This window comes from Lolium perenne, chromosome 7, assembly GCF_019359855.2.
Source record: "Lolium perenne isolate Kyuss_39 chromosome 7, Kyuss_2.0, whole genome shotgun sequence".
NCBI lineage: Eukaryota > Viridiplantae > Streptophyta > Magnoliopsida > Poales > Poaceae > Lolium > Lolium perenne.
This window is the reverse complement of record NC_067250.2, coordinates 313,003,252-313,018,208: the sequence shown is the minus strand read 5'-3', so window position 1 is coordinate 313,018,208 and position 14,957 is coordinate 313,003,252. Positions and strand designations below refer to the sequence as shown.

General features: G+C 43.0%; 1 pseudogene; it reads left to right on the top strand.

The window, feature by feature from the left end:
- The first annotated feature begins 11,677 nt into the window (after positions 1-11,677).
- On the top strand, positions 11,678-13,416 carry LOC127311449 (FBD-associated F-box protein At3g52670-like; annotated as a pseudogene).
- Positions 13,417-14,957: the final 1,541 nt, after the last annotated feature.

Below are 14,957 nucleotides of genomic sequence, written 5' to 3'. Positions count from 1 at the left end.
GACCATAAGCAAGCAGAACCCCATTTGCAAATGTAGAGGAAGTCCGCAACAACACCATATGAGGACGAGTGTTTACAACTTCTAGCTACTGTGAAGTGGTCTCTCAAATAAAGGAAGGAATACAAATATTCACGTTAACTCTTGTACAATGATGATGTAAGAACAGTTCATTGGCGTTTCCCTTTGACTGCATCATTTGACGGTAACTATATCAAACCAAGAGTGGAGATCAATGCTGCCACTTAATATTGGATTCTAAAATGTTCCAAGTGTTTACAAACATTGTTTTCATGTGACCATGAACTGAGCACACATGCCCAATGACCAATTATAAACCCTATCAAGGGAAGAGGATGTTATTTGGGAGGAAACTCTTGTTTCTTTGGCCGAACAAACCACTGGTTGACACCTCCTACCCTGTAGGATTTCATATTTTGTAAAATTAATTAGTTGGAAAATCCTACTCGGCAATCCATTATCAGAATATTTAGACTTATAAATTGGAGAACCCTTTGTCAAGATATTTAATAATACAAAATAGGTATGACATAGAAAAAAACTATGTAAATATGTATATATGGTACAAAAGATTACATAGAGGGAATGTTATTTTTATTAACAGATAACACCAAATTATTCCAAACTATAACTCGAAAAATAAATATGGTATACATGGCATGTGTAATTTAACACTAGTTCAAGTGTAATGACAAGTATTTGAATTTATGGGTTAATTTTGAATTTTAGTATTAAAATAGAATTTGGAAATATTAATTAAGATTATGCACTAAATATTGTATTAAGAATAGTAAGAATTTATTGTTGGAGTGTTTTAAAAGGTAAATTTGCTTAGTATAAATTTTTTAGAGTCATACATTGGAGAACCCTTTGTCAAGATATTGAAAAATATAAAATAGGAACAAAATTTAAGAACACGATATAGTATGTCTACATGGTGCAAAATACTACATAGATAACTTGATTCCCTTTTTCTTTTGCAACCAAAAGGAAAATTTGTAAATTAAATAACTTGTAAATTATGACTCTCATGTAAAAGTATCTACTATGCGATAATATTTTAAATCCAAACTCAGTTTGGATCTCAAGAAATGAAGACAGATTTTACACAAATAATGTTAACGGTTAAATTAGGTAATGTTCACATCTAGATTTTCCATTTTGGTTTCTAGATATGTGTTTAAATTCAGAAACATGTTTTATTGACATGATAGATATATGTTTTTCTTATGAATGGGCATGAGCTCTATATTAATCAAACAACAACACTACAGGAAAGTTTGTGATAGAAAATGAAAGTACAATCAAGTCCTCAGGAGTTCTTCATCTTCTCCACTAGACACATGGCGATGGCAAGCAGATGTTGTCGTCGCTTGAGTTCCGCACTAGTGTTGTAAAGTCATCGATCTCTGCTCAAGGAACTCGGAATTGGGCAAGACCGATCTGTAGTTTGATGGTGCGACAATATATGAGCTACTTATCTCTCCTCTAATACGGTGTTTCATCCACGTACCAAGCATATAGTGGTTGACTTTCACTTTGTTAGTGAGAGGATAGCTCATAAGCTTCTTGCCGTCAAGTTCATCTCATTGAAAGATCAACTAGCTTTTTTTAAAATAAAAAAAGCGCTACCGCTGCCATTGCTTCATGCATGTAGCAAGATTGAGATTGAGAAAGCGCGGTAGAGTAGGTGCATATCACATTAGAGAGATAGGTATGCACCATAGATTGATACAACTGTTATAACTTCCTTGTATTGTGTTGCATAAACGATCAATTGAGGTCACATGTGGCAGCTTTGATTACTCTAAGTTACACTTTGAATCTAAGAGGCCGATCGGTCATCTGATCTCTGCCGACAATGAAAAACCAAGCGAGATCACGATGTACCCATGGGTGCGACCTCCTGAAGGGGTGATGAAGCTGAATGTAAATGGCTCGTTTATGGCATCAGATGGCAAGGCAGGGGCTGGTATGATCTGTTGGGATTCGTAGCATAGAAAACAAAAAATTTCCTACCGCAAGAACGAATAACAAGCCAAGATCCAATCTAGTAGATGGTAGCAACGAGATGAAGATGAGACTAACCCTCGAAGATTTCCAAAGCCTACGAGATTAGATCTCGTTGTTGATGTAGTCGATCACTTGCCGCTTGCAAAAGCGCGTAGAAGATCTTGACGGTGCCACAATCGGGCAGCACCTCCGTACTCGGTCACACATTCGGTGTTGATGACGACGTCCTTCTCCCCGTTCCAGCGGGCAGCGGATGTAGTAGATCCTCTTCGGAATCCCGACAGCACGACGGCGTGGTGGCGGTGGTGGTGGAGATCTCCGGCAGGGCTTCGCCTAAGCCGTGCGGGAGAGAGGTGGAGGAGGGAGTAGTGCTAGGGTTTGGGAGAGGGGGGTGGCTAGGGCGCCGGCCAAGGGTGCCCTAGGTGGTGCGGCCCAACTTGTGGCTGCCCCCCTCCCTCTCCCTCTCTTTATATAGGTGGAAACCCCAAGGGTTAGCCCTAGAATCCGAATAAGAGTCCAACTCCCAAACCTTCCAAAGGGCCAAACCTAGGGGGAGTGGGACTCCCCCCTTTCCTTCTTACTTGGCCGGCCAAAGGAGGTGGAGTCCACCATGGACTCCACCCTCCCACTTGGTTGGCAAGTTAGGGTTGGTGGAGCCCAACCAGGACTCCACCTTCCATGGTGATTTCTTCCGGAAGGTTCTAGAACATTCTAGCGCCTTCCATAAATGCACCGGATCATTTCCAAACTTGGAAAGTGACTTCCTATGTATGAATATTATTCTCCGGACCATTCCGGAACTCATGGGATGTCCTAGATCCCATCCGAGACTCCGAACAACATTTGAACTCCATTCCATATTCCATATCTTCTTAAAACGACATCAAACCTTAAGTGTGTCACCCTACGGTTCGTGAACTATGCAGACATGGTTGAAACTCCTCTCCGACCAATAACCAATAGCGGGATCTAGAGATCCATAATGGCTCCCACACATTCAACGATAACTTAGTGATCGATTGAACCATTTACATACGATACCGATTCCCTTTGTCACGCGATACTTTACTTGTTCGAGGTTCGATCATCGGTATCTCCATACCTTGTTCAACCTCGTTACCGACAAGTACTCTTTACTCGTACCGTGGTATATCATATCTTGTGAACTATTCACATGCTTGCAAGCTAATTAGACGACATTCCACCGAGAGGGCCCAGAGTATATCTATCCGTCATCAGGATGGACAAATCCCACTCTTGACCCATATGCTTCAACTCACACTTTCCGAATACTTAATCCCATCTTTATAACCACCCATTTACGCAGTGGCGTTTGATGTAATCAAAGCATCCTTCCGGTGTAAGTGATTTACATGATCTCATGGTCGAAGGACTTAGGTAACTATGTATCGAAAGCTTATAGCAAGTTGAACTTAATGACTTGATCTTATTCTATGCTTACTATGGGTGTGTGTCCATTATATCATTCAACCAATGACATAAACTTGTTATTAATAACATCCAATGTTCATGATCACGAAACCATGATCATCTATTAATCAACAAGCTAGTTATACAAGAGGCTTACTAGGGACTCCTTGTTGTTTACATAACACACATGTATCAATGTTTCGGTTAATACAATTATAGCATGGTATGCAAACATTTATCATAAACACAAAGATATATTACAATAACCACTTTATTATTGCCTCTTGGGCATATCTCCAACAGTCTCCCACTTGCACTAGAGTCAATAATCTAGTTTACATATGTAAAGATATAACACCTTGGCCTTCTGGTGCTTATCATGTTTTGCTTACGGGAGAGGTTTCAGTCAACGGATCTGACACGCTCAGAAACGTATGTATTTTGCAATTCATTTGCGTCTCAACGCTTCACTCATTTTCCAAATGAATCGGCATTAATCATATATGTTCAGTCTTCTGGTGGAACCTTAATTCCGCGGTCTGAAATATGTCACTAATATTATCATACACAATATAGCTTCAAAGTTCTGACTCTTTCGGAACTACACCAAGTTCTCAAAGAACTTCTTGACTTTTAACATCCTCAGTCATTGTCAAAACAATGACATACTCTGCCTCCGTTTGTAGAATCCGTCACAATATATTTAGAACTCATCTAAATCTAGTATAGACTCTTTCTATCCCATTGTGCTACCTTTTAATGAACACTTTTAGCCTATTTGAGATTTGAAATTCATTTTTATATGTGACCAAACTAATATCGGTGCAACATCTTACAACGATTTGTTTTGTCATTTCCCCATACAAAACTAATATCCTTGGTTCTTCTAAAGAACTCAGGGATATTCTTACTGTTGTCCAATGATTATCATGAATCATTCTGGTATATGCTCCTAACTCTTTAGAGCACAGTACATCTGATTGTGTACATATTATTCGTGATCTAAAATCACTCATGTGTTTTTACTCATTGAGTGTCAGATACACTCAAGTCTTGTTAAACCTTCACATGAAAAGAACACCTTCTTAATATTTTTACATTGAACTACTTCAATATTCATTCTATGTACTTTTACTTAAACTTATTATGCGTTTCAATATATCTTCATAAATCTTGACGCTAAATATGGTTCAGTCCATATCCTTTCATTGAAGTTAATTCTCAATGAAACATTTTATTCACATCAAGTACATGATTACATTATTTATAATCAACGATATGTCATCTACATAAAGTATTATAAACATGTCTTAGCGCTCCCACTTAATTTCTTGCAAATGCAAGTATCTTCATCGTTTCTGATGAAAAACTCTTTGATTATTTCATCCGGTGAAGATTCCAACTCCGTGATACTCACTTCATCCAATTGAAGTTTGTATACCTATCTAGTATTCCACGGACCAGCAAAACTCTTGGTTGTATCTTGTATACACCTTTTAATACACACTTCTGTTAAGTAATGTATTTTGCCATCCTACTAGCATATCTCATAAAAGAAATATGTAGTGATTACTAGAACAATCCACATAGACTATAAGCATCGCTACGGAAGATTTAATCTTATCGTATTCAACTTTTTGAACTTTGTCGTAAACAAATTTTTTACAAGTCGAGCTTCTTCAAGGATATTCCATCCAAGTCCATCAATTTTATAGATCCGTTTACTTTCAAAAAGTATTCACCTATCTTGGATTTTTATGGCTCTTAGCCATTATAACGGAGTCAGGGCCCATCATAACTTCTTTGTATGTAGTTGGTTCATTATTGTTCAAAATCAATCATTTGTCCACAAATCATTTATTTGATCACAAAGTAAACCATACCTACAAGGTTCAATGGGTACTTCGATCTCCATGACTATAACTCTTTGTAGTCATGTGAGCTATGATCTTCGTGGCCACTTCCGGAACCATTTCCGATGCTGCGCTACTCTGATCATCATGCTCAGGTTCATCAACCTTATCAAGTTTCATTGTCCTCCCACTCAAATACTTCGCTAGAAACAATTTCTTGGAAATATGAAACATCGACAAACACTTTTGTCTTTGACTTCATAGTGGAAAGAATTCCCAATCAATTCTCTGGGATAACCAACAAAGACATTCATCCGATTTTAGTTGTAAACTCATTTACTTATGCTATGCATACCAAAATTTAAGAAAGGACTATTAGGGTTTATACCCATGCCATAACTTGTATGGTGTCATTTCAACGGATTATGATGATGCTCTATTTAGTGTAAAAGCGGTAGTCTTTAAAGCATAATCCACAAAAATATAATGGCGTCATTTTATTTTATCTCATCATTAATCCAACAAGGTTTGGATACGTCTCTCGGATACTCCATCATCACTATGATACTCCAAGAAACGTGAGTTGTAGAACAATTTCATAACTCTCTTAGATGTTCGCTAAAACTCGTAATTCAAATATTTCCACCATGATCCAATCATAGATATTTGACTTTTCTATTACGATGATTTCCACTTCATGCTGAAATTTATTTGAATCTATTCAAATGTTTCAAATTTCTTCCTTATTGAATAAATATATCCTTATATATACACTCAATTCATTGTTGGAAGTTTTCATGAAGTAGAAGAATCTCCCGCACACAACTATGCCCTGTGAACCACCTACATCATCATGTAAGTTTCCACTAAGTTAGTTGCCCATTCAACTCTTGGCCTATGAACGGTATTATAGTCATTCTCTTTAGAAGAGATTTGCAAGCGCCAAATGATTCAAAAAATCAAATGAATCCAAAAATCCATTTGCATGGAGTTTCTTCATGCGTTTCTTTCTAACATGACCTAAATGGCGGTTCCACAAATAAGTGGAATTCAAATCATTTGCCTTATGGCATTTTAGCGTCAGTGTTATGTATGTGTGTTTCACCATTCAGATTTATAATAACTTATCCATCGTTCATGTAGTAAGGCCACAATTTTAACAACTCATTGTTTTCATTTGACCAGAGCAAAATAACAATTATTAAGTTCTTTATTATAAATCTGAAGGGCTAGGTAGAATGCCAACGACGAACATAATAACATTTTATTTTGTTCCAGACGTGCATTATTACCACATTCCTTATCAGTCACTTAGGCTATTGTATTCTTGTATTGCGTTGTGTTGTATGACATCTCATACCAACCAATATGGTACAAATACCCAAGAACTTCATTGTGTGACCAATCAAAGAATACATTCATAACATGTATATTATCTATATACACCTGAGCTAGACTTTCTAGTCTTTTCTTTCTTTCTGCCAAAAACTTTTGTAGTTTCTCTTTTGGCTTTCCTCATATTTCAGAAAACACTTCAACATCAATAACTTCTAGGTTTGTTGGTCAATTACCAATAACCTTGAGGTTCTTACTTTGAAGTTGATCATCACATGACAAGTGTTCCGGATTTCACTATTAGTAACCTTTTAATGTGATGAACAATTTCACTCATAATTTTTATCCATCAAATCATGACGTCTTTCCGAGACCATGTATGTACATGCTAGGCTCGTCAAGTTTAACCTCAGTATTCGCATGTGCAAATCTGGCTTCCACCCGTTGTATGCACACGTAGAATCTATAACACCCGATCATCACGTGATGCTTCGAAACGACGAGTCTTAGCAACGGTGCATACTAAGGACGATCACTTCATGGATATGAGAATATCGTTAGTGCCCAACTAGTTGGTGGATTGGGACGCCTGGCGTCTTCAACCTTCGTACATTCCCATAAAACTTATGAGTTTATGTAGTCTCACTAGATTATATTCTATCATTTTGCAATAAGGTCTTAGATATCACATATATCTCATACCTTGCTTATTTCTGAAAACAAAATTTTCAGCTCCTCACTTTTCAAACAGATTTGAACTTCAAGTTTTACGGAGACAAGATGATTTAAGGTACTAATTGAAACCATTGCTCTAATGTGAGTTTTACCAAAAGTTTGCAATATGACTTAATCATTACTTGATTCTTTAATAATACGGTACCAGTGCGTAAAGTTTCTTGTCAGACTTAACAGTATTTCTATCTCAATTACAAGACTAGCGCATGGTAGATAACGGATGCCAATTCCACAAATTTAATTCAAAATACTATTCAGACTATGTTCATGATAATTAGTTCATGTTTTAATCTAATTACTAATGAACTCCCACTTAATACAACATCCATCATAGTTGTTTAGTGGTACACGATCCATATCCACTACACCAAAACCGATCATCACGTGAGATGATGTAGCTTCAATGGTGAACATCAACATGTTGATCATATCATCCATATGACTCGTGTTCAACCTTTCGGTTTCCTGTGTTCCGAGGCCATGTCTGTACATGCTAGGCTCGTCAAGCAAACCCAAGTATTTCCGCGTGTGCAACATGGCTTACACCCGTTGTATGTGAACGTAGAATCTATCACATCCGATCATCACGAGATGCTTCAAAACGACGAACTGTAGCAACGGTGCATACGAGGGGAGAACACTTTATTATCTTGATATTAATGTGAGGGATCATCTTATAATGCTACCGTCGCGATCTAAGCAATATAAGATGCATAAAAGGATTAACATCACATGCAATTCATATGTGATATGATATGGCCCTTTAGTCTTTGCGCCTTTGATCTTCATCTCCAAAGCACGGACATGATCTCCATCATCAACGGGCATGATCTCCATCATCATCGGCGTAGCGTCAAGGTCCATGGCGCCGTCTTCATGGTTGTTCTCCATGTAGCAACTATTACAACTACTTTGAAATAATACATCAACATGAAATTTAAAGACAACAATAAGGCTCCTGCCGGTTGCCACAATACAATAATGATCATCTCATACATATTCATCATCACATCATGGCCATATCACATCACCAAACCCTGCAAAAACAAGTTAGACGCCTCTAATTTGGTTTGCATATTTTACGTGGTTTAGGGTTTTTGAGTGAGATCCAATCTACCTACGAACATGAACCACAACGGTGATACTAGTGTTGTCAATAGAAAGAGTGGATTGAATCTTCACTATGGTGGAAGAGACAGACACCCGCAAAGCCACTTATACAATACAAGTTGCATGTCAAGCGTGGAGCAAGTCTCATGAACGCGGTCATGTAAAGTTAGCCCGAGCCGCTTCATCCCACCATCCCGCAAGATGCAAAGTACACCAACTAAAGACAACTAAAGCATCAACGCCCACAAAACCATTGTGTTCTACTCGTGCAACCAATCTATGCATAGACACGGCTCTGATACCACTGTTGGGATTCGTAGCATAGAAAACAAAAAATTTCCTACCGCAAGAACGAATAACAAGCCAAGATCCAATCTAGTAGATGGTAGCAACGAGATGAAGATGAGACTAACCCTCGAAGATTTCCAAAGCCTACGAGATTAGATCTCGTTGTTGATGTAGTCGATCACTTGCCGCTTGCAAAAGCGCGTAGAAGATCTTGACGGTGCCACAATCGGGCAGCACCTCCGTACTCGGTCACACGTTCGGTGTTGATGACGACGTCCTTCTCCCCGTTCCAGCGGGCAGCGGATGTAGTAGATCCTCCTCGGAATCCCGACAGCACGACGGCGTGGTGGCGGTGGTGGTGGAGATCTCCGGCAGGGCTTCGCCTAAGCCGTGCGGGAGAGAGGTGGAGGAGGGAGTAGTGCTAGGGTTTGGGAGAGGGGGGTGGCTAGGGCGCCGGCCAAGGGTGCCCTAGGTGGTGCGGCCCAACTTGTGGCTGCCCCCTCCCTCTCCCTCTCTTTATATAGGTGGAAACCCCAAGGGTTAGCCCTAGAATCCGAATAAGAGTCCAACTCCCAAACCTTCCAAAGGGCCAAACCTAGGGGGAGTGGGACTCCCCCCTTTCCTTCTTACTTGGCCGGCCAAAGGAGGTGGAGTCCACCATGGACTCCACCCTCCCACTTGGTTGGCAAGTTAGGGTTGGTGGAGCCCAACCAGGACTCCACCTTCCAGGGTGATTTCTTTCGGAAGGTTCTAGAACATTCTAGCGCCTTCCATAAATGCACCGGATCATTTCCAAACTTGGAAAGTGACTTCCTATATATGAATCTTATTCTCCGGACCATTCCGGAACTCCTCGTGATGTCCTGGATCCCATCCGAGACTCCGAACAACATTCGAACTCCATTCCATATTCCATATCTTCTTAAAACGACATCAAACCTTAAGTGTGTCACCCTACGGTTCGTGAACTATGCAGACATGGTTGAGACTCCTCTCCGACCAATAACCAATAGCGGGATCTGGAGATCCATAATGGCTCCCACACATTCAACGATAACTTAGTGATCGATTGAACCATTTACATACGATACCGATTCCCTTTGGCACGCGATACTTTACTTGTCCAAGGTTCGATCATCGGTATCTCCATACCTTGTTCAACCTCGTTACCGATAAGTACTCTTTACTCGTACCGTGGTATATCATCTCTTGTGAACTATTCACATGCTTGCAAGCTAATTAGACGACATTCCACCGAGAGGGCCCATAGTATATCTATTCGTCAGCAGGATGGACAAATCCCACTCTTGATCCATATGCTTCAACTCACACTTTCCGAATACTTAATCCCATCTTTATAACCACTCATTTATGCAGTGGCGTTTGATGTAATCAAAGCATCCTTCCGGTGTAAGTGATTTACATGATCTCATGGTCGAAGGACTTAGGTAACTATGTATCGAAAGCTTATAGCAAGTTGAACTTAATGAATTGATCTTTTGCTATGCTTACTATGGGTGTGTGTCCATTATATCATTCAACCAATGACATAACCTTATTATTAATAACATCCAATGTTCATGATCACGAAACCATGATCATCTATTAATCAACAAGCTAGTTATACAAGAGGCTTACTAGGGACTCCTTGTTGTTTACATAACACACATGTATCAATGTTTCGGTTAATACAATTATAGCATGGTATGCAAACATTTATCATAAACACAAAGATATATTATAATAACCACTTTATTATTGCCTTTTGAGCATATCTCCAACATGATCTTGCGGGCACATGATGGGACTATTATTTTCTCTGCGTGCATATCTCTCTGTCAGTGTAATTCCGCGCTGGAGGCGGAGCTCTGTGCCATTATGGAGGGTATTGCTCTAGCGGTAAATCATTGTCATCAACCAATTTTGGTCGAAACAGACAGCGCGGAGGCAGTGAAGATGCTGACGGCTAGTGCAAGGGATCGCTCGCCCATGGGATATATTGTTGCTGAAGCTAGGACCCTTTTAATCTCTGAACGGGTGGCTGGTGTTTTTAAGATTGCTAGATCGCAAAATGTAGCTAGTCATATGTTAGCTGGTTATGGTAGATTGAATGACTATACTGCTGTGTGGTTAGGGATAGGGCCAGAGCCTATTCGGATGCCCTTGTAAGGGATTGTAACAACTCTATATCTGCTTAATACAATCATTTTTCCCCGTAAAAAAAACTTTTTTAAACATCATATGTTTCCAATGGGTGGACGCGGCAACACACGACTACATTACCTAGTATGTGGACATGCCACTTTTGCATCCGGGAGCACATGCTTTTGGTTTTGAAATGATTTTTTTTATCGTATTATTTGCGCATACATCTTAATGTTCTATGTGTTCACAAAGTTGTTTCACGAAAAATCGATGTTTTACATGTCATGTGTAAAAAAGATCCACAAGACATTTTTTTGTCTTCTTTATACAGGACACAAGAAGCGTTGGATTTCCACAAAACTTGGCATGGCAACATAGAATATCAACATATACACACGAAATTTTTGTTCGGATTTTTTGATGTTTTAAAATATATTTTTTGGTGGCAGGAGCATATGCACCCAAGATCAAAAGTGCATTTCTGCTATATAGTACTACTTGTACTAATTAGAAACTGAAATACATAACACAAATACTTATTTGTTACTGTGAGCAGTCAACATTTAGTTGGGCCGCAAAGTAATCTGAAAGGAATGGTCTCAGTATTTTGTAGAGAAACCAATGGGCCACGAGCAATAGGTTTCGAACACTTGGGCTCAGGAGCATTTTCCTTCGTGCCGTTGCTGCTCCACTGCATAGGCATCGATAGCCCTCGTCCCCATCCCAGCGCCTCCGGCGGCGGCGGCGGCGGCGGCGGCCATGGACACCCGGGTGCCACCCTTGTTCATGGACCCCGCGAAGGAGGAACGGTTCCGGCGCGAAGGCCATGACCGTCACGAGGTAGAAGCACACTTCGCCCGCGTGCTCTCCGACACCCACTACGCCCTCCCGGACCCGCCCGCCTCCGTCGACGCTCGCCTCTCCTCCCTCCTCCCCCACGACGGCGCCGACCGCGTCAGCAGCCTCCCCGACGTGCTTCTCGGCAACATCGTATCCCGCCTCCCCATCCTGGAGGCCGCGCGCACCGCCGCGCTCTCCCGCCGCTGGCGCGGGGTCTGGCGCTCTACCCCGCTCGTCCTCGTCGACTCCCACATCCTCCCTGCCGGCACCGTGGCCGGGCGTGCCGAAGCGCGGCGCGTAACCTCCGCCGTCTCCCGCATCCTCCTCGCGCACCCGGGCCCTTTCCGCTGCGTCCACCTCACCAGCAGCTACATGGAGGAGTTCCAACACCTGCTCACGCCCTGGCTCCACACCCTCGCCGCCAAGGGCATCCAGGAGCTCGTCCTCTTCAACCGCTCCGTCCCCGCTCGACTTCCTTCTCCCTGCCACATTCTTAGGCATGACCACCCTCACCCACCTCCACCTCGGCATGTGGAGGTTCCCCGACACGGCCCGCGTCTCGCGTGCCACCTGTTTCCCTAACCTCCGTGAGCTCGGGTTCATCAGCGTCTTCATGGAGAGCAGGGATTTGGACTTCATCCTCGACAGAAGCCCCGTGCTGGAGACGCTCTGTGTCGGAGAGAATATGTTCAAGATTGGGGCTCCGGTGCGTGCAGATCATTGGGTGCTCATTCGAAGAAATCTCTGTGGTGCACGCCCCATGCCTTGAGCGCTTCATCTATTCAGGAGGTTGGGGCTTCGGCGCGGCCAGCAACAAGATGAGCATCGGCCATGCCCCCAAGCTGCAATTGCTGGGGGTCATCAAGGTTGCTCATCTTTTTTCCATTTGCTCTATTACTGCACATCGTACCTAAATGATCAGTGTATAAGTGTGTGCGATCTTTCTTCTCTCAATTGGGTGCTTTGAGATTGCGATTGCAGGTTGGGGCAAAGGCCAGCCCAAGCATCATGGTACCAAGTGTGAGGATCCTGGCTTTGGAGGTGTGTTTTGGCGTCCGTAATGATGTCAAGATGATCCCGACTATGCTCAGATGCTTTCCAAACATTGAGACGCTCCATCTCATGGTGAAGCCCCTGATGCATCTTTTGGCATTCATTTGCACCATCTGCTGCATGATCCATCAATACTTGTTGTACTTAATGTGCGCTGATTAATTACAATTTTTAGTCTGCAGAAGCTGATCAACCCTCTGGGAAGGTCAACCTCAAGTTTTGGAATGAGTCAGGTACCATAGAATGCATCCGCTCGTGCATCAAGCAGCTGGTGTTCCATTATTTCAAATGGGGACGAAGTGAGCTTGCGTTCCTCAAGTTTTTCCTTGGGAGCGCGCTGGTGCTGAAGGAGGCGGTGCTAGTGATCGCCCATACAAGTTTCACTTCGGAGGAGGATTTGCATTCCAATGTGGCGCCTCTGGGGTCCATGAAACGGGCTAGTGCAGGCTCCTCAATCACGGTCTTTATAAATCCTAAGCCTGAAGGAGACAACATGCGGAGATACAAAAGATCATCCGAATTTTCTGTTGGTGACCCTTTCGCAATCTAAGTCAACGGTGCCTATATATTTCATGCGGGAAGTAAATTGATCTGCAAGTTCTTAATGTGGTATGCTGTCACAGTATGGACATGCACTGTTTTCAGTTCTTTTTGATGTTCTGCCCTGGCTCTTTTTCTGCAAACGTGATTAGCTTGAGTGGTGAAGTTAGTAGTTTTGTTTTAGATGGTGCGAATGACTACCATTCTGTGGTAAATACCAGTATTTTTTATGACGGCGATAGTGGAGAACCTACTGTATTTCTGTGTGATTTCATTAGCTAGATTTGATCTGGTGAGTGGTGTTACATTGCACAATTGCTGCTACATTATGTGGAGAAGTAAGTGCTGAATTTAGTAGTACTGTTTTCGCTGATGCAAATGACTACCATTCTGACTGTCTTGTTTGATGGCAATTGTGAAGCACCTATTGTATTCGTGTGTAGTTTCATTAGCCAGGTTTGATCTGATGAGAATGGTTTTAGGTTGCACAGTTGCTGCTAAACATTATGAGGTTTGATGATGGGGAAAATTAACTCTTGTTCCAGCTGGCAGAAGTTTTTGACCCTTGCAGGTTGTGTGCCGTTTCATGTCCTAATTGATTTGCATAGACCCAAGTGAATTATTGCCGCATCTCTTTATAGCCTACCTTCTTCTTCGTCAGTGCTGAAATTTGGATCATGAGATGCATGGTAGCTTAGATTCTGTATATATTAGGATATACGTGTGTTGTAATCCTACCTGTACTTGTATTGTACCCCTATATAATGCAAAGGCCACCCCACGTTGGAGGTGTGCCACAAACCCTAAAACTATTGTTTGTTATGGTATCAGACGACAATCGATCTCCAACCTAAAAACATGTCTTCCGCTCCGCCTTCCGCCGCCGTCGCCTCCAGCGACGCTGCTGCCACGGCCGCCGACGTCGTCGCCTCCGACACGATCGCCGCCTTGGCATCTGTCCGTGCTGCCGGCCCCTGTTCATCTGGACCATGCGTTCGTCCCGCCGTTCCTCGCGCACCTTCTCAATGGTGGGACGGCGCCCTATATCGCGGTGGCTTCCCTCGGCCCTCTGCAGTCCCGATCTGCCGGGGCTCTCTTCGCCGGGCCCGTCTCCTCACTGTACGCGGGTGCGTCCTCGACGACCTCACCCGTGGCGGCTCGGCCTCCGCCTCCGTTGCCATCAGCAGCCGCCCCGCACTCTCAGGTGCCTGCGCCGCTGCCACCTCCGGCTGTCGCACCTTCGCTGGTGCCCACACAGCCGCCTCCGCCTGCCGCCCATCCGATGATGCGCGCGGTCGTTCCTGCCCCCGCTGCCCCCATCTACTCCGCAGCGGGCCCTGCTGATTCCGCCCCTACTCCGGCCGCCTATGCCGGCTATGGTGGCTACCCGGGCTTCCCTCTTTATGGAGCTCCATATGGACTTCCGCCGACAGCGCTGCCCTCGTATGGCGCGTTCCATGGACACGGTGCCTATGCGACAGCGCCACACTATGGTGCCTCTCCGTCGCCCTATGGTGTCCCGCCGCCTGGGGCCCCGCACACGTACGGCGCTTCATCGCTCTACCCTGCCGCTGTGGTGCCATCTCCTTCGGCGCC